Source organism: Felis catus, chromosome A2, assembly GCF_018350175.1.
Source record: "Felis catus isolate Fca126 chromosome A2, F.catus_Fca126_mat1.0, whole genome shotgun sequence".
Classification (NCBI taxonomy): Eukaryota; Metazoa; Chordata; class Mammalia; order Carnivora; family Felidae; genus Felis; species Felis catus.
Genome location: NC_058369.1, coordinates 49,927,928 through 49,946,759, shown reverse-complemented (window position 1 = coordinate 49,946,759; position 18,832 = coordinate 49,927,928). Strand labels below are relative to the sequence as shown.

General features: G+C 46.0%; 2 long non-coding RNA genes across 2 annotated transcripts in view; one reads left to right on the top strand and one right to left on the bottom strand.

Moving 5' to 3' along the window:
* LOC123384130 overlaps positions 1-17,910 on the top strand; it is a 94,537-nt gene extending 76,627 nt beyond the window's left edge. Inside the window, exons 3-5 of the long non-coding RNA XR_006594814.1 lie at positions 12,560-12,650; positions 16,462-16,574; positions 17,773-17,910. This is a non-coding gene — a long non-coding RNA (uncharacterized LOC123384130). The remainder of the gene's footprint in view (positions 1-12,559; positions 12,651-16,461; positions 16,575-17,772) is intronic.
* On the bottom strand, positions 16,082-18,451 carry LOC123384131. The gene is made up of 3 exons (XR_006594815.1): positions 18,316-18,451; positions 17,754-17,942; positions 16,082-16,507 (listed from the first exon to the last, which is right to left on the bottom strand). It is a non-coding gene; the product is annotated as an uncharacterized LOC123384131 (long non-coding RNA).
* Positions 18,452-18,832: the final 381 nt, after the last annotated feature.

Here is an 18,832-nt window from a genome sequence, read left to right as displayed (position 1 = left end):
TGATGAAGGGGTTGGAAGGCATTTCCAGAATTTAACAGGGTTGCCAGACCATGACACAAGTGTCCCCTAAGCCATCTGGGAGACTTGAGAAACCTTTTGGGGACTTTGTATTGCACTCATGGTGCAGAGGGGGCAAGCTGTGGCCTCTGTCAGCATTCCTACTGCGTCCCTTGAGGAGCCCTCTGTGCTGATGTGATACATCATGGCTAGAATTTTACCAAGGAATGGTCTGGACAATCTCCACCACTTGAGGAAGAGTGTAAACTGGCTGACACAAATCTGGTCTGAGCAAAGAGCAAAGTCTGAATTGGTTTTGGCCACAAAAGTTAGAAGAGGAATTCCCCTTGGACAAATGGTCTTTCCTCTTTGGAGATGGAACTTTGTCAGTAGTTCTCAATGGTCTGTGAGTTGAGGGCCTAAGTATTAATCTAGAGGTGTGTGTGTGTGTGTGTGTGTGTGTGTGTGTGTGTGTGTGTGTGTATGTGTGTGGGGGTGTGCACATGTGTGTGTGAAGCTGTGTGTGGTTATGGGGGCCTCTGATAGGCAACACAGGACACTGTCTAAAAACCCAGCATTGCATTCAGTCCTGGCCCCACCAGTGTATAACGTGAGTCTTGAGTAAGATATTTGGTACCTCGTTTCTCCATCTGTAAAATGGGGACAGCTTGTCGGTTTGTTGTGAAGACCAAACTACTTTATTTCATGGCTGGATGACTGACATTTTAACATCTTGTAATTCAAGGGCATCTTCCAAGTAACAATGTGGTATTAGTTTGTTAGGGCTGCTGTAACAGTGCAAACAATTGAATGGCTTGAACAACAGAAATGTATCCTGTCATGGTTCTGGAGGCTAGAGATCTGAGATCAAGGTATTGGTGAGGCCGTACTCCCCCTGGAGGCTGTAGGGAAGGATCTGTTCCTAGAGTCTCTCCTAGCAGTTCCTTGGCTTATAGCAGCCACCCTCCAACCTTCATAATGTGTTCTCCGTGTGTGTGTCTATCTGTCTGTCTCTTCCCATGGCAGTCTTCTTTTTGGGTACCAGTTATGTTGGATCAGAAGCCCATCACACCGCAGTGTGGCCTCATATTAATTCCACTGATTACATCTGCAGTCACCCTATTTCCATATCAGGTCACATTCTGAGGTTAGAGTTTCAATACATGAATTTTGGGAACACACAATTCATCTGCAACAAACGTCTAAAATGTTGTCTTTTCAGTTAATGTGTCTTATAAATGATGGCTCCTTAGAGTCAGTGAAATACAGTGAATCACTAAATATGAGCATTTAGCACAATACCTGCCACATAGTAAACACTCAGCTAATGATAATGGTTATGGTAATTACAGTAGTGAACATGTACTTTGTATTTCAGTTTTATTATCTGTAAGATTGGGACAAGAGTACCTACTTGGCAGAATTCTTGTCCTCCTTGCATGTGCCCAGTGTGTGTTCTTGGATTCAGCAGAAACATCGCCTGTGCCCTCTGCATTCTTCTTTCGCTGTGTCTCTTCCAGCGTCTGCACGGAGTCCACTGTGCGTGGCTTATTTTTAGCACCCAGTGAACACCTACCTGTTGGATGAATGAACAAGTGAATGAATGGTGAGCTCAGTGATTGTATTTGTTGAGTTTCTTTCGTTTGGAAGTAACAGGAACGTAACTTAAACTAGCTCAAAGAGGGGACTGCGTTGGCTCAAGAAACCACACGACAGCAGGGGTGGGGATGGGGCTGGCTTCAGCGACAACTGGGACCGAGCACTCACACACTTGCTGGCGGGGTTCATCTGTGCCTCTCTCTGAGTGAGAGCTTCATCTTCTCTTTCCAAGTGGAGGCCCCTGCTGCACAGTGGGGAAATAGCTGCCAGCAGACCCCTGCTCTCATCCTGAGGACTCCCTAGTCAGAGCTGAAGGCTTGTCCTCTCTAGGTTTTGCTGGAAAAATCTCAAGAGAGGACTCTGGTTGGTCTGGAGGGACTAGATGCAAGGCCCTCCCCGCCCCCCCCTCCCCCAAACCCCATGAACTTGGAGGTCAAGGTCATTTCCACTGATGATGGCCCCGGGGAGGTGGGTACTACTGAGCAGCATCCTGACCACAGCACCGACGACTGGGCAAACTACCGATGGATGTGAGAACTTCAGGAGGTGTCACAAGGCAACAGTGGTGGCCATTACATGTTTCTTTCCTTATTCAGCAACTGTTTCTTTTTTAAAAATTTTTTTTCAACGTTTTTATTTATTTTTGGGACAGAGAGAGACAGAGCATGAATGGGGGAGGGGCAGAGAGAGAGGGAGACACAGAATCGGAAACAGGCTCCAGGCTCTGAGCCATCAGCCCAGAGCCTGACGCGGGGCTCGAACTCCCGGACCGCGAGATCGTGACCTGGCTGAAGTCGGACGCTTAACCGACTGCGCCACCCAGGCGCCCCTCAGCAACTGTTTCTTAAGTGGCTCTCCCTTCCCAGGCTATCAACCGGGCCCATCACGCATGTTATTTTTTGTCATTCCTTACAGTCCTGTTGGGTGGGTGGAATATCCACACCATTGGGGGAACCCAGGTATAGAGAGCTGAAGTCCCTTGTCCCAGTGCCCCTGAGAGCCAGTGGCTGAGCTAGGGTCTGATTCAGAGTGTGAATCAGGATTTCATTACCCCTTAGTCATTACCTTGGGAAAGATATTTGACTTGTTGGTGCCTCAGTTCCCTTAAGTTTTCCTCAGCACTAACATGGGGATTTTCATAGTACTTAGGTTCATAGGTTGGAAAAATTGATTGAGACAGTATGTGGGCATGGCTGTCCCGAAATGTGGCTCAGAATAAGTGCTTAATATATAGCACATCCCCTATTATTGTGGTCATTTTTAATAGTAATATTTTACTATCGTCTCCAAATCCTTGTGCGTTTCTCAATGCCTCAAAGTGTTTTATGTAAGCGGCCTAGAAGGGATATTGTTTGAGACCCGTGGAGGAAGCTTACTAGAGAAGGGCATTCCAGGAAGGCTTCCTGGGGGAGGAGAGAAGCCAGCTGCTGTTTATTGAAACATTGGAAGGAGGTAGCTAGTCTCTGCTCTGCTAAGATTCTGGGTGCTCAGTGGCCTAGACAGGAAGGGGCCCTGGTTGGTCTAACACTTTATTGTGCTCCCAAGGAGGCTGGTGCCCAGATATCTCAGGCCCTAAGATTCAGGGCTCCCTTGTGCTACTGCTGGGAGCCCCATCGTCCCTCCCTACTCCAGGCCTTGGTAGGGGCAGGAGTGTGCTATTTTCACCTCATTAAGCTCCTCTCTTAGCACTCCTACCTGTAGTTATTTAGTCATGGCCTGATTTTTGCCTCCTGCAGCCAGCACTGCCTGGGAAACAGAAAGCTGGAGGCAGCAGCCGTGACCATGGGTGCAAAAGCTGGTCAGCGCACGTGATGCGTACTCCCTTGCTGGACAGGAATTCAGTCCAGTCCGTAGCCACATCAACACCCTTCTCATCCTGCTCCTGTCCCTGGTCCTCTCCCACTCCAAGCCAAGGCTCATCGTCCACATCTCTCCTTCTACCCTCCTTCTTTCTTTTCTCTTCCCCTCCCCTCGACCCCTTCTCTCTCTCTTCTTTCTTCATATTTATTCCCTTCTTCTCTCTCCCCCTTCCCTTGCTTTCTCCCTCCCATCCCCTACTGAGGCAAACAGCCCATTTGGCCATTCAGTTGTCCTGCTCTTTTTGGGAACCATCTGGAGCATCCAATTGTTAGATTCAAGTGGAGGCTCTAGGTCTCCCTCTCACTGCCTCACTTCCGGGTGTTTTATTATGCCCTCTCTAAACTCTGCCACACTTGTTACTAAGCAAGAGGCCACCAAAGCATCCCTCCATGTCCTGCCAGCTCCGTGCTGGCTGCTGTGCTTTTAGGTGCTTCGACAAGCCCCTTGTATGAAAGGATCTTTGGGACAGCAGCTAAACTTTCTAAGCAGATCCGGCAACAGACAAGAAAGACCAGATGACAAAGGCAGGAGACAGGACCAATGGGATTCCAGCCTCCCACGTACCCTGTGCTCCACCCACTTAATCACTGAAGAAGTTTTTCTAATGTCTTATCTGCCAATTAATGATCCTTTAGAGCAGATTTATATAGAAGTGTTTAAAGTGCTTGAGCTGACAGCTTCTAGAGTTTGGACCTCTGCTTAGAGTCCATCAGATGCTAACCACCCCACCCTGGGGTGTGGATTCCTGATTAGGTAATTTTAAAAGTTAAAGAACTGCCCCTGAGGTAGACAAAATACAGCTTGCATACTTATGTGTCTATATGTCTACACACTTACCTCTGTGTTACTTTATAACTAGTACTTTATAATAGCCTCCTGGTCCTCATTCTTGTTTATGTAGCTGGTAGGGCTTTGTAACCACAAACTCAGGTTTGACAAAATAACACATTTCCCCCCTTCCCTTCTCTTCCCTTCCCTCTATTCATTAAGCTGCGGACCTTATTCAGATGTTGCCAATTTTTACACCAAAGCCTTCTTGTATTCTAGGATTCAATCCAGATTACCATAATGCATTTATCCATGGTATCTCCTTAATCTCTTCTGGTCTGAGTTTCTCAGCCTTTCCTTGTTTTTCTTGACTTTGACAGTTTTGAAGAGCCCTGGTCAGATATTTTGTAGGCTTTCCCTCAATTTGGGTTTGTTTGACACTTCTCATGATTAAGTCACAAGAGGGGCCGCTAGTGACGTTAACCCTGAGCATTTGATGAGGGTAATGTTGCCGGGTCGCTATTTTTTTTCCTTTCCATACTCTGTTCTTTGGGTGCCTGTTTAGTGAGTGGAAACCCCACTTACCAGAGGGAGTTGGTTAAGGTCCACCTCCTGGAGGGAGAATTATCTACTTCTATTATTTGGAATCATTCTGTAAAGGAAGACTCACCCCTTCCTCCCATTTACTTATTTATTCAATTGTCTAAATCAATATGGATTCCTGAAACCCATATATTTATTTTATACTTCGAGTTGCAATCCAATACCATGCTATTTCATTTTTTGTTTAAATGGCTTCAGATTTGGCCACTGAGAACTCTTTTTATAGGTTGGCTCCTGTATTAATTTCTTATGGCTGTTGTAACAAATTACTGTAGCCTTGATGGCTTAAAATGACACAAGGTTATTATCTTATAGTTCTGGAGGTCGGAGTCCAAAATGGGCCTCACTGGGCAAAAATCAAGAAGTTGCCTGCATGTAGTCCTGTCTGGAAGCTGTGGGAAAGAATTCCTAGTCTTGCCTTTTGCAGCATCTACAGACTGTCCACATCCAGTGGCTCATGGCCTCCGCCCATCTTCAAAGCCAGCAATCCCAAAGGGACATTTATTTTCTCACAGTTGTGGAAGCTGGAAATCAGATCAAGGTGCTAGCTGATTTGGTCCCTGGTAAGAGTGTTCTTCTTGGCTTGCAGATGGCCATCTGCTCGCTGTGTCCTCACAAGGCAGGAAAAGAGAGAGAATGTGAACTCCCTCCGGGTGTCTTTTCTTATGGGCCCTGATCCTATCACATTGATGCCCTACCTAATTTGACCTTCATTGCCTAATTTAAACTTAATTCCTCCTTATAGGCTCTTTTTCTAAGTATAGTCGCATTGAGGGTTAAGGCTTCAGCATATGAATTCTGAGGGGGCACAACCAAGCCCATTATCCCCTCTATCTCAAGATCTTTAACTTAATCACACCTGCAAAGTCCCTTTTGCCATGTAATGTAACATACTCACAGGTTCTGGGGATTACAGCATGGATGTCTTTGTGGGGGTCCTTTTTTGCCTACCACAGCACCTCTGTCCTTTTGGCTTGCCCCATCAAGCTTCTTTTTTATTTAGTTAATCTAAATTACCCTCCGAACTTCTGTTGCACAGGTTACAGGTATGTTACATCTCACGATTATTGTAGCTCCTACCCTGGGGTCTTTCTAAAGTCCTGAGTGGAGGGAGGCTCTTGGGTAGCTCCAAAGCATTGGTCCATGCTGGTTACTCTGCAGTGGCCCCATGTCCCAACTTACCTGGCCCACTGGAGTCTGGGGACTCTGTTGTCAAGCTTGGGGCTGGGTCCAGAGGTTGGGTCCTACCGGTCCCCTCTGGGGTGTTGTAACTCTTGGGAGCATCTGAGAACTTCTCTTTCATCTTTCTCACTACTCTCCAGACAAAGCCTGCTCCTCCCTTTCTCCTTGGGGTCATCTATAGCATAATCATGACCATTAGTAATGTTTTTACCAAGTAAGGGAAAAGCTACTGACTTCAAGCAGCTTCTGCTTTCTTCCAAAAATTCTCCAAGTCAAGGAAATACATGTGGGAATTGCGTGGATGGGAGAAAAAGTGATGGAAGGAAGAAACCATACCATCTCAGTAAATTGTCCTGTCACATTAAGTCAGGGAAAACTTTTGGAAAATAAGCTTAAAAAGGGAAAAATCCACTTGAGGGTGGGAGTTTTCCTAGCTTGGCTCAGCATTGTCAGCTGCTTAGGCCAATTCTCAGTTATAAAGGTTGACACTGGGTGGGGTTGTTCTAACAATTAATTGTACCTGGGATTTGTTTTCACCAGGGCATGATTGTCAAGAAGGAAGTTTACACTCACAGATGTCTAGAAACAGGAGGCTCAGTGAGCTATGCAGGGTCACGTGGGAGGACACTCAGGTCTGTCAGGAAGCAGGAGAGGGGAGAAGGTCCAGAGATTTTACTGAGGTTTTCACTGGAAGAAATAGGCAGGATAGGAGCTCTGAGTAAATTGTGGGCTGGATAATAGTTTAAATCGTTTCTGTGGGCTCTGGGTTTAAGGGTGGTCTCAGTTATGGAGTACTTGGCCCTGGCTGATTTGGAGCAGGGGGAATGCTGATTTGAGGTGTGAGAATTTGATAAAGGAGATGGTTGGAATATGGGCTTGGGATTAGTTGGCAGTGCGTATTTGAGGCACTTACACTTGTGCAGAGGTGTTTGCTATGCCCAGGAATCAGCTAGCCCTGGGAGACGTTATCCTCACCGGGATAAAGGTTTCAAGTGCCAGAGCATCAGGAATGCAGAACATAACAGGGGCTCATGGGTAACTCAGTGGGTTAAGCTCCAACTCTTGATTTCAGTTCAGGTCATGATCTCACGGTTTGTGGGTTTGAACCCTGCACTGGGCTCTGCGCTGACAGCAAGGAGCCTGCTGGGATTCTGTCTCCCTCCCTTTCCGCCTCTCCCCTGCGCACACTGTCTCAAAAATAAAAAAAATAAAAATTAAAAAAAAAAAGAATACAGAAAATAAGAAAATCAAGTTTTAGAAGTCTACCACACAAGGGGTCCGCTGACTACCACCGTCATGAGGGAGGAAGGAAAGTGGGCTTTCTCATAAATGAGGTAGTGACTTTTTCTCAGGAAGGTATTTGAGTACCCTCTTGTTTGGATGTTGAATACTTGGAAAGCTTTTGTGTTTGCAAAGAATAAGCTGTTTATCTTAGTTAGTAGTGCTAAGTGCTAAGTCATCTTTTATTTAATTTTTAATTTTTAAATTTTGTTTAGTCATCTCTGCACCCAACATGGGGCTTGAACTTAGAACACCAAGATCAGGAGTCCCATGCTCTTACGACTGAGCCGACCAGGTGCCCTGCTAAGTCCCCTTTGACATGAGATGCGGACGGCAGACCCACTAACATGCTGACAGTTCTAAGATCTCAGGCCTCTGACGATGCTGTTCTGCTCCATAAGGCCCCAGACTCCACTGTTCTCCAGGGTGTAGAGGGTGGGTGGGGTGGCCAACCCCCACAGGCTGTCTCAGAAGACACTTAGGTCTGGCTGTGAATGGCACAACTATGACTGGGTGAGCCCTGTTTCCCTTACACGTGCTCCCCTGTGGGTCACATTGCCTTGAACATAAATGGGTTGATTGCTAAGGGAGAAGCAGAAGCAGACTCTGAACTGAGGATTCGAGTTCAAGTTTTTATCTGGGACATAGGAAGGAAGTGGAGAGGCGGTGGGGAGGTGATGCAGGGAAGGGAAGGCAACCGGCCGATTGTGCCATTTTCTTTCTAGTGATATATAATGGACACATAACATTATATTAATTGGCAGGTGTACCACATAACAATTTAATACTTGTGTATATTGCAAAATGATCTCCAGAAGAGGTTTGGTTCAAGTCTGTCATGATACATAGTTGCAAAATTATTTTTCTCATAGGAGAATGTAAGATCTGCTCTCATAACACCTTTCAAATAAGCAACACAGCATTACAGACTATGGTCACCATGCCTTACGTTACATCCCCATGAATTTTTATTTTCTAACTGGAAGTGTGTACTTTTTGACTCCCTTTACCCATTTCTCCCACCCCCCACTCCTCACCTCTGGCAACTACCACTCTATTCTCATTTCTACGAACTTAGTTGTTGTTGTTTTGTTTTGTTTTAGAATCCACATATAAGTGAGATCATAGGGTATTTGTCTTTCTCTGACTTATTTCACTTATCCCACTGCCTTCAAGATCCATTCATGTTGTCACATGTGCCAAGATTTCATATATACTTTTTCATGACTGAATAATATTTGTGTGTGTGTGTGTGTGTGTGTGTGTGTGTACCACATTTTCTTTACCATTCACCCATCAGTGGACACTTAGGTTGCTTCCACATTTCGGCTATTGTAAATAATGTGCAATGAACTTATCTTTTTGAGTTTGTATCTTCATTTTCTTTGAATAAATACCTAGAAGTGAGATTGCAGGATCATATGGTGGTTGTTATTTTTCATATTTTGAGGAACCTCCATACTGTTTTCCACAGTGGCTGCACTAATTTACTTTCCCACCATCAGTGTATGGGCTGTTCTCTTTTCTCCCCATCCTTGCCAGCACTATTATTTCTTGGTTTTTGTTTTTGTTTTGTTTTGTTTTGTTTTGTTTTGATAATAGCCATTCTAACAAGTGTGAGGTGATATCTCATGGTGGTTTTGATTTGCATCTCCCTGATGATTAGTGATATTGAGCATCTTGTCATGTGCCTGTTGGAGACTTTTGCCACTTTTGCCTTCAATGCCCCCTTCCTCCACTAAGAAAACACACAGAAGCAGGTGCCTGGGTGGCTCAGTTGTTAAGCGTCCAACTTCAGCTAAGGTCATGATCTCATAGTTCGTGAGTTCAAGCCCCATGTCCAGTTCTGTGCTGACACCTCAGAGCCTGGAGCAGCTTTGGATTTTCTCTCTCTCTTCCCCTCCCCCACTCATGTTTTCTTTCTGTCTCTCTCTCTCTCTCAAAAATAAATAAACATTAAAAAAAAAAACCCAAAAGCACACAGTGGTGCCCAGGTGGCTCAGTTGGTTGAGCATCCAACTCTTGGTTTCGGCTTAGGTCATGATCTTGTATTTTGTGAGTTTGAGCCCCGCATCCGGCTCTGTGCTGACGGTGGGGAGCCTGCTTGGGATTCTCTCTCTCTGCCCCTCCCCTGCTTGTGTTCTCTCTCTCTCTCTCTCTCTCTCTCTCTCTCTCTCTCTCTTTCTCTCGCTGAATAAATAAACTTTAAACACACACACACACACACACACACACACACACACACACACCAGCTATGTGGGTATAAAGACAAATGTGTATATATGTATATATATACTATATATACACATATATAGTACTAAAACATTTCCAACCACCTAAAAGATCATTTTTTTTTCTTTTAAAAGGAATTAAAACATGTTCCAGGTCCTCTAAAAGTATTGCCCTGGGTCCTAGGCACTGCCTCTTGTGTCTTAAGAGAAGTTATCTCTGGAGAAATATATGCTGGAGGAAAGGTGACCACTCTGTCTTGTCCTAACAGTCTGATTTCCTGGTGGGACAGTCTCATGCCTGCCTCAAACATGGGGGTGGAGAACCTCCCAGGGTCTCTGGGGGGAACCGTGAAAAGATGCCCCTCTCACACAGTGAAACCTCTGACGGAGCTAAGCTGCCTTTATGGAGTGATTGTTTTGCTAGATGCTGAGGAATTACAAACCTTCAAAGACCTTGTTTGCAGACGGGTACGCTTCTCCTGGAGGCATCTTTGAAATGCAAACTTGTTCTCTCAGCAGACTCAGTGCGTCTCAGCCTTTAAGATAAATGCTTCAAACTGGCAGCAAACCCACTTGAGTTTGGTGCCTGCCTTTCCGACAGATTAATTATATCGATTGCTGGCTGTTCATTTGCCTTCGTGGCCATCTCTCCCTTGTTGGTTTCACATTTACTTTCTCCAGCCATAACAGCCCTGGGGCTGCCTTGAAAGAAACAAACACTGATTCAGTACGCTGGCGTGAGGGGTGACCATGAGCCTCTGTGCCTTCATCTGGAGCTTCCTGGCAACAGGCTTGCGGGGCAAAGCTGGAATTCGAAACCCCTATTTGTTCCTGATGGGTTTTGGGGGTTCCTTGGGGGCCAGGAGCCCTGATGTGCCATTAGAATGAGCATATATCCCAACTGGCAGGGCAGGGAAGGGCAAGTGGCAAGATGAATCCACACCTGCTCTAGTAGAATATGCTTGAGGCACCCCGGGCGCGTGGGTCTGAGTCTTAATTTGGGACTCTTTTTTTTTTTTAAAGAATACTTTTTTTTAAGTTTATTTATTTATTTTGAGAGAGAGAGAGAGAGAGAGAGAGAGCAAGAGAGAGCCAGGGAGGGGCAGAGAGAGAGAGGGAGAAAGAATCCCAAGCAGGCTCTGAGCTGTCAGCACAGAGCTGGATGAGGGGCTCGTACTCACAAATTGTGAGATCATGACCTGAGCTGACGTCAGATGCTTAACCGACTGAGCCACCCAGTCACCCCTCCATTTGGGACTCTTATGAATGAGCAGTGTGGCTTTGATTTTGGGGGAGTCCTTTGCTTCTCTCAGGGTTCTCATCTGCAAAATAATAATAATGGGGGCTAGTATTTATTGAACTCTTAGGGTGTGCCAAGCACTGCTTCGAATGTTTTGCAAGTATTACCCTTGTAATCCTCATTACAGGAGAAGCTGAGCTTTAGAGAAGTAAAGTAACTGAGCCAAGATTAAAAACGGATGGGACCTACCCCAAGGTTCAAGGCTAAACCTGACTCTGGTTGTGCGGTCTCAGAGTGGCCAGCAGGGGTCACTGAAACTGGATGTTTTGAGATGGTTGATTTCACCATGTGTCCGGGTAACATTCACATTTTCCCAAGTGTAGTGGAAAGTTCTAGTCTCAAGGTAGTGTAGTGGCTATGCACACAGGCACTGTAGCCAGCCAGCCTGTCTGCATTTACATCTTGTTCTACCACTGTGTAGCTCTGTGACCTTGGACAAGTAACTCCATCTCTCTGGGCTTTGCTTTCCTCATTTGCAAAATGTGACTAATTATACTAGTACTTATCTCGTGGTGTTATTACAAGGATGACAAGAATTAGTGCTTATAAATCACTTAAAGCATGTAAAGGCACAATATAAATGTTAAAGTATTTAATTATCCTTCATAAATACACATGCAATTTCAGGAACTTAATCTAGGGGATGCCAGCGTGTTGTGTTAGCTTAGTCAGGTGGGATTTTGTGGCTATATAATCTTGAGTGCAGAGGCTGTGATTTTAATACCAGATGGAATAATTAGGTGTTGTAGGCCTGGGAAGAGAGGGATTCTATATCCTGTGACCCATTGTACTTCATTTTATTGAGCAATTAACATGAACAAATTCACAATTAAGAGTGAAAATTAAAACGTAGGGTGTACACTTTGTTAATGAGTATTTTCTCATTTTGAAAAATAATGTCGTGCCTTAATTTAGTTCTTGTGAAAAGCTTCTCCCGCCTTGGCAGAGGGCCCTTGACGTGCTTGTCACTGTGGGTCCTTCAGCATGAGGGCCCGCTACTTGGGGGAGGGGCTCAAGGAGCTGATTGGTCCAGGCCTGGAAGGGAGCACAGCTCATACTCAATCCTAGAAAACAAAAATCAGAGCTGGAGCTAAAGGAAAATCACACTGGTGACCCTGAGAGAATCGAATGAAATGCTGTTAGAAGACTATAAGCAAAGGAGAGCTTAGACATGCCTTCAAGGGCTTTGAAAACTGCCCCAGGCCAGAAAGATGCTTCAGGCAAGATAGAAAAGTTGCATCAGCTTCAGACTTTTCCAGAAATGCTTATTTCCAACTTACTGCATCTTTTTTCCCTTTTCTTGGCTATACACCTTCCCAGGTGACTTCTGGCCTGGCTCAGGGTGCCTCCCAGTGACGCCTGGAATGGGTCTCTGGCTGCTCTTTCCAGAGCTGGCCCCGCGGATCTCAGCACCTGCCATCCTGTTCCACGGCTGGCCTGGATTTTGCCAGGCTTGCAATAGATTGAATGTGATGCTTGGGTTTTATTTGGCAACCAAGCAAGACTTGTTTTTATAATGGAAAGGGGAAAAAAAAGGGCAAGAGGGAGTCACAGAAGCATGGCTCACAGAGAAGGGCTTGCCCATGAGTGAAAAAGAGGGTCATGGAATGTATTACTTGGTGGGAGTTGAAATTATTAAAGAAGATCATCAAGGTGCTGATGATGAACATGTTCTAAGTGCTATTCTAGGCCCTCCCATGATGAATCCTTCCAACAATTTATCATCTCTGTTTTCTAGATAAGGAAACTGAAGTACAAGGGGCCATAGGCCAATCTTGACCTCTGTGTACCTAAGATGCATCTATATGGACTGGACATCAGGACGTGAGGTTGGTAATGTTCTCAGAAGGGGTGGGGATGAGATGCCAAAGGGAGGGGATTGAGGGAGCAATGGATATTAATAATGACATAATATTAATAATTACATTACATATTAATTATTAATAATTGACAACAGTAGCTACCATTTATTGAGAAATTCTGAGCTAACAAGGACAACAATGCCAAACTTGGTCTGGACATCATCTCTTTTGACCGTCACTACAACCCTTTGGAGGGTTGGTGGCGATGATCCCCAAATCAGACTTTTCTATCTGGTTGTGGGGGGTGAACTTTAAATCCTGGACTGGCAAATTAGCATTGTACCAGTTACTGAGCACCTAGTACAACCAGGCCTCAGAACACATGTGCTGAGGAGCTCAGTTCTTTAGGAAGATGGGTCCAGAAGCCAAAGAGTAAAGGTCACGACCGGGGAGAACTCTTGTTTTCTGTGGGGAGAGTGCAGAGGATAGAGATCTCTGTCTGCTGATATCAGCACTGAGATGCCACTTCTACTTAGATCCTGTAAACTATTGACAATGTGGTAATATTTATCACAAATCCATATGTGCCACGTTCTTTTTTTTAAGCTTATTTATTTATTATTAGAGAGAGAGAGAGAGAGAGTGTGTGTGCACCTGTGCTAGCAGGGGAGGGGAAGAGAGAGAGAGGGAGGGAGAGAGAATCCCAAGCAGGCTCTGAGCTGTCAGCGCAGAGCCCGACATAGGGATCAATCTAATCCCAGGAATGTGAGATCATGACCTGAGCCATAATCAAGAATTGGACATGCGGTGCCTGGGTGACTCAGTCAGTTAGACTCTTGATTTTGGCTCAGGTCATGATCTCATGGCTTGTGGGATGGAAACCCACATCGGGCTCTGTGCTGATGGCCCAGAATCTGCTTGGGACTCTCTCTCCTTCTCTCTCTTCCCCTTCCCCCCCCCCCCAAAAATAAATAAATAAACTTAAAACATAAAAGAGTTTAACACTTAACCGAACCATCCAGGCACTCTGCCAAGTTCTTTATATACATGATCTAACTTAGTTCTTACTATGGTCCTGCAAGGTGGATACAATCTTGACTGAACAGAAGAGGAAACTGAGGCACAGAGAGGAGGCAGATGCAGACAAGTGGCAGAGCTAAGGTTTCAACTTACTCATCCCATGTCTTCTATGGGACACCTCAGTTGCCTCCCAAGCATCCCTGTCCCCATGCTGGCCTGAGAAGCCTGGCCACTGAAGCAGGACTGTTGGACGTATGGGCCGTGGCTTTCTCTTACTGTGCTGACAAGACGTGGCACAGCCGTGGTCCTGGTAGAGGACACCTAGATGCCTTAGGGCCTCCCCACAGCCCTCAGCCAGTGCTCTGGCCTGGGGGTTGTTAGGTGAGCACACGCTCTGTGGGAGGGTGAAGTTCACTCTCGGGCCAATATCCTAACAAGAAGTGGGGCCAGAAGCAATCCATTCTCTGTTTCTAAATCAAATAAATCTTGCATGACCCTTTCCTCTCTTGTCAGCAAGGGCAAGACATTCAGCCTGGTTTATGTTTGGGGGCAACCCTCCCTCCACCCTGGGTTGTGTGAGAAGCCCATGGGATTCTCAAGGTCCAGAATGGGGAGGCCTGCCTGGGGGACTGCTTCTGGCTTTTGTGGTCCCATTGTGCCTCTGGGGGGGTTGGTTCCTCCTGGGCCTTTTTGTGAGAGTTTGGGTGCCGCAGAGCTTAGGGTTGAGCCCCCTGTTTCCATTTATATCTTCTTGGGTGGTCCCGCCACTCCAGGGCTGCTGGAAGGGAAAGGGGTCAGGTACTACCTTCTCTCCCCTGCTCCTCATGTTGGGGTATCTCTCCGGGCTGGGCCACCGACCTCTCCTCCTCCCCTTTGTGGACAGTACAGCCATCAGGCAACAAATTCTGCCTGGACCCGGAGGACAAAAATGCAGGGGGCATGAAGGGAAAGCACTTCTTTCATTGTTTTGTTACATGTAAGCCATTTGCCACTGATATTTATTTACCCCCTCCTGAACGTGAGGCCTGCGCGTTATTTAATAATACCATTGGGGTCATTGCATTTTGCAAACAGGAAAACTGAGGTCCAGAGAGGTTAAGAAGTTTGTGTGGGATCACATAGCTGGTGAATCTAGCTCTGAGATTCAAACCCAGCCAGGCTGACTCCAGGACCCACACATGTAACTACTATAAGGACTTTCTGTCTGCAAGTAACTCTTTAAGGTGACTCTGCGTGCCCCACTTCCCCTACTGGACTGCTGGCCGTCTTCATTCTAAATATCTTGTCCTCTTAATGTCTCTTAATGTGGACGTGAGCTTACACCTAATAAAGATGCAAATGAGTGTCCTCGCAGGTTGGCAGAGAGTCCTGTAGGAGAGCACATGCTGGACTCTAGGGCTGTGGGGGAGGGTTGTGGGGGAGATGGCAAAAACAGGCATTTTCCTTCCTGCCCAGGTCCCATGCCTTTGCAGTGTGACTTTAAGCTCCTGCCATTGAGGTAGAGTCTGTTCTTTGCTTCCTTGAATGTTGGCTGGCCTTGCGGTCAGCCACAACGATAGAATGTTGTGGAAGGGGTGGTGTGCCAGTTTTGGCCATGGCCACGTGTTTCTTCTGTTTGTCATAATGCTGCCACTGCCAGAGGGTAACACATGTGTGGCCCAATCCTTCCTATCACCCCAGCTGGAATACCAGCTACCCCCAGAAATGGAGCTTCCTGTTAGCCAGCAGCTGACTGCTGATGCTCTAGGAAACTGAGACCAGAAGAGCCAGTCCACGTTGCCAACTCCTAGAACCATGTGCCAAATTCAGGTTTGTTTTTTTCAAGCCACTATTTTTTTTTTAATATTTTTTTTTTTAGAGAGAGAGAGTGTGTGTATGTGTGCACATGAGCAGGGGAGGGGCAGAGGGAGAGGGAAAGAGAGAATCCCAAGCAGGCTCTGCGCCATCAGCTCTGCACCTGATGCGGGCGGGGCTTGGTCTCATGAACCGTGAGATCATGAGCTGAGTCACAATAGAGAGACATTCAAGGACTGAGCCACCCAGGCGTCCCCTAAGCCACTGACTTTTGAGGCAGTTGGTTTTGCAATAAAATCTACCCAATATACTCAGCTTCAAGTCGCATCCGTTCATCCCAGACTTGGGTGGTGTCAGTAGCGGCACCAGATAGGGCAGATGAATTGGAGCCACCTTTCTCCTTCTTCAGCGTTCCACGGCAACACCTTCCGGTGGGTTTGTGCCACAGGTGCCCAGCGCTGTGATTCTGTTTCTGAACACTCCAACAGAAGAAATGAACCTTCATCGAGAGATGTGGTCTGGCCCCAGCCCTGACACCAACCTGCCGTGTGGTTCTCCATGATTTCCTTAACCAATCTGGACTGACACACATACTTGACGATTTCTGCCGGCTCTGATATTTGTGACTCTGATATCTAGCATGATGTTTATATACTGTCCACATTTGATTTGGATGTTTTTTCCCAGACCACTGGCATGGCACAAAATGATGAGTTTTTTTTTTTTTTTTTAACCATCCACATAAAAAGAAACAGACCATAAACTGGCTTGTGCCACTGTAAGAACATTCCTTTACTGACAACGAAGCAAAAAATATCTGAACTATAAAAGTACATGTTTGGAAAGGAAACGTTCACGTTTCTTGAAAATAAGTTTGCATTATTAAAGCTGGGGGGTTTTACAGGCGTTTTGTTGAAACTTACAAAACCTCATCGCTTTTGGCTCTTCTCCTAAATCAGAATATAGTTTGGTTGGCATAGCTTCTATAAAATGTGTTCATTCCTTTATTCCTTCACTTACTCAGCCAGTGTTTGCTATGAGCCCCGCCCTGGCCTCCTAAGAGAATGGAACTGAAGGAGACAGGCAATTAACAACCCTCAAAGAGCTGACATTTGAGTGATAACAGCAAATCTACAGGTAAGCGTTAGACTCATCTAGCGATTAGCGTAACAAAGAAAAAAAAGTTTTTGTTAGAGGACAGATTAACACTGGATATGTTTTCCACAAACAGGATACACATTTACTACCTTCATATCTTCCCACCTTCCCCTGGAATTTCTCATTCATTCTTAAATGCTGTCGTTGAAACTGGGAGGGTGTATACATTCAGCGAGGCCCGTCTCACAGGTGTCCCCAGTCAGGAGGAAAGCCCTAGGATGTGAGCCTTGGGAAGAAAATGACTCTTGATAGCCCAAATTTGGAGGATAGGCTGCAAAGGCTGAGTGTGAGCCTGGGGTACAAGGCACCACTGTGGTTTCCTCCAGCAGGCAACATTGTATCAAGGAACAAACTGCACTGGGATTTGAGGGCTTGGGCTCAGTTTGCATCTCAGGACTGGGTTTTGTGTGTGATTTTGAACATATCCCTCACCTGTTTTTCAACCTGGGTGATAGGGATAATACCACTAGTACCTGCCTCTCCACGTTGTTGGAGGTTCAGATGCAATAACATAAACAAGAGTGTTTTGTTAAAGTTATCTTTCAGATGTACTACACATTCCCTAAGGGCAGGGGCTATGTCTCATTCATCTTATTTCCACAGAGCTTGGCATGTCAAGTGCTCAATAAATGATGGTTGAGTGGATGAATGGGCCAGAAAATAAATTAGCAAAAGAATGAAACTGAATCCTGTGGGCCTCAATTTCTTCATTTTGCAAATTAGGTTTTCCCTATAGAGTTATCTAGGTTGTGCACTGCACCAGTGAATTTGGCTAAGGGGGTAGGAGGAGACTAAAATCTGGATTTTCCACCTGCCAAGTCATGTGCCTGGTGCAGAGGGTGCCTTTAATTAAAGGCCAGCAATGGGCCTGTCTGAAATGAAGGAGTTGGACTCTAGTGCCTCCCGGAAACTCTGATTTTTATCATTGTGTGAGGGGGCCCCAGATGCTGTTGTTCAGAAAATCCCCAGATAACTCAGATTTTCCTCCTAGTTTGGGTCCCATTGGGTTGGTGGCCTTTTAAGGCACTTCCCACTCTAATAGAAGGTGATTTTTAATTATATTTTAGATTTCTTGAATTTATCATTTTCTGGTATTTCATGTTAAATTCCCTTTGTTTATGAGTACACGAGCTGCCATCTCTTGATGCCCTTACCCACCTTTCCTGGTTTTGGGTAGGACACAGCCGCTGGAGTCCATGAAATGTGTGTTCCCCATTCATCAGTAAGGGATTCCATGCCAAGCTGAATCTTTCAAGTTTCCCTGGATTCCTCTTTGCAGCCTCCAGCATTTGTGTTTACATCAGGTCAGATAATAATAAAAAGCAGGATTCTTTAGACAAGACAGAGCTGCGAAGACAAAAGCACGGTGATGAAAGCTACCAAGGTCTGATTTAATTTATCTGCCTTCATTTCTTTCCCACCTTCTTCGTCAGTCAGGGTGCGACGAGAAGAAAGAAACCACACAGTAATTTCAACAGGGAAAGCTCAGGGTTCTGCTTCACACTTGACATTTTGGGCTGGATAATTCTGAATTTGGGGGGACTTCCCTGTGCACTGTAGGGTGCTTAGCAGCATTGCTGGCCTCTACGCGTTAGATACCCACAGGGTTCTCTCTCCTCCCCACACTGTGACAAGTGACAATGTGGCCAGATGTTGCCAATGTCCCTTTGGTCTGCGGAATGGCCCCTGCTTGAGAATCACTGCTGAAATCATTACTTACCTATATCAGATTGTCCAGAAAGGAGAAAACGGAACTCTACAGAAAAGCCTAGGGCTGAGGGAGAATATGAGGGGAGGGACATGTTGGGAAGGGGGACCCCCCTCCCCAAGCTGGGATTCAGACGTGTTGAAGAAGGTGCGGCTGCGGTCCACTCCGTAGGGGCGTTCTCTCAGGAGCTCTGGCCCGGGCTCTTGTACAGTTGCTAGACAAGCAGGAAGCAACTGGAGGGGAGGCAGAGTCCATCCAGCAGGAAACACCCATCTGGACACAAGTGGAGGGACTGCAGGGTTCCTGTGCCTCACTGGAAACCCATCCTGGGGGCGTCACTGAAGCTGAAATGAATGAGTGCCACTGACCACTCCCCTAACACACTGCTGGCCACAAACAGCCCTTGGTAGGAACCGGAGAAGCAGGGTGTAACAGCTTAGAACAAAAAGAGAAGCCCCTTCTTCCGGCAGTGTCTCTGAAGCGTCCTCTACTGATAGAATTGAGCATCACACCTTCTTCAAAAGCAATA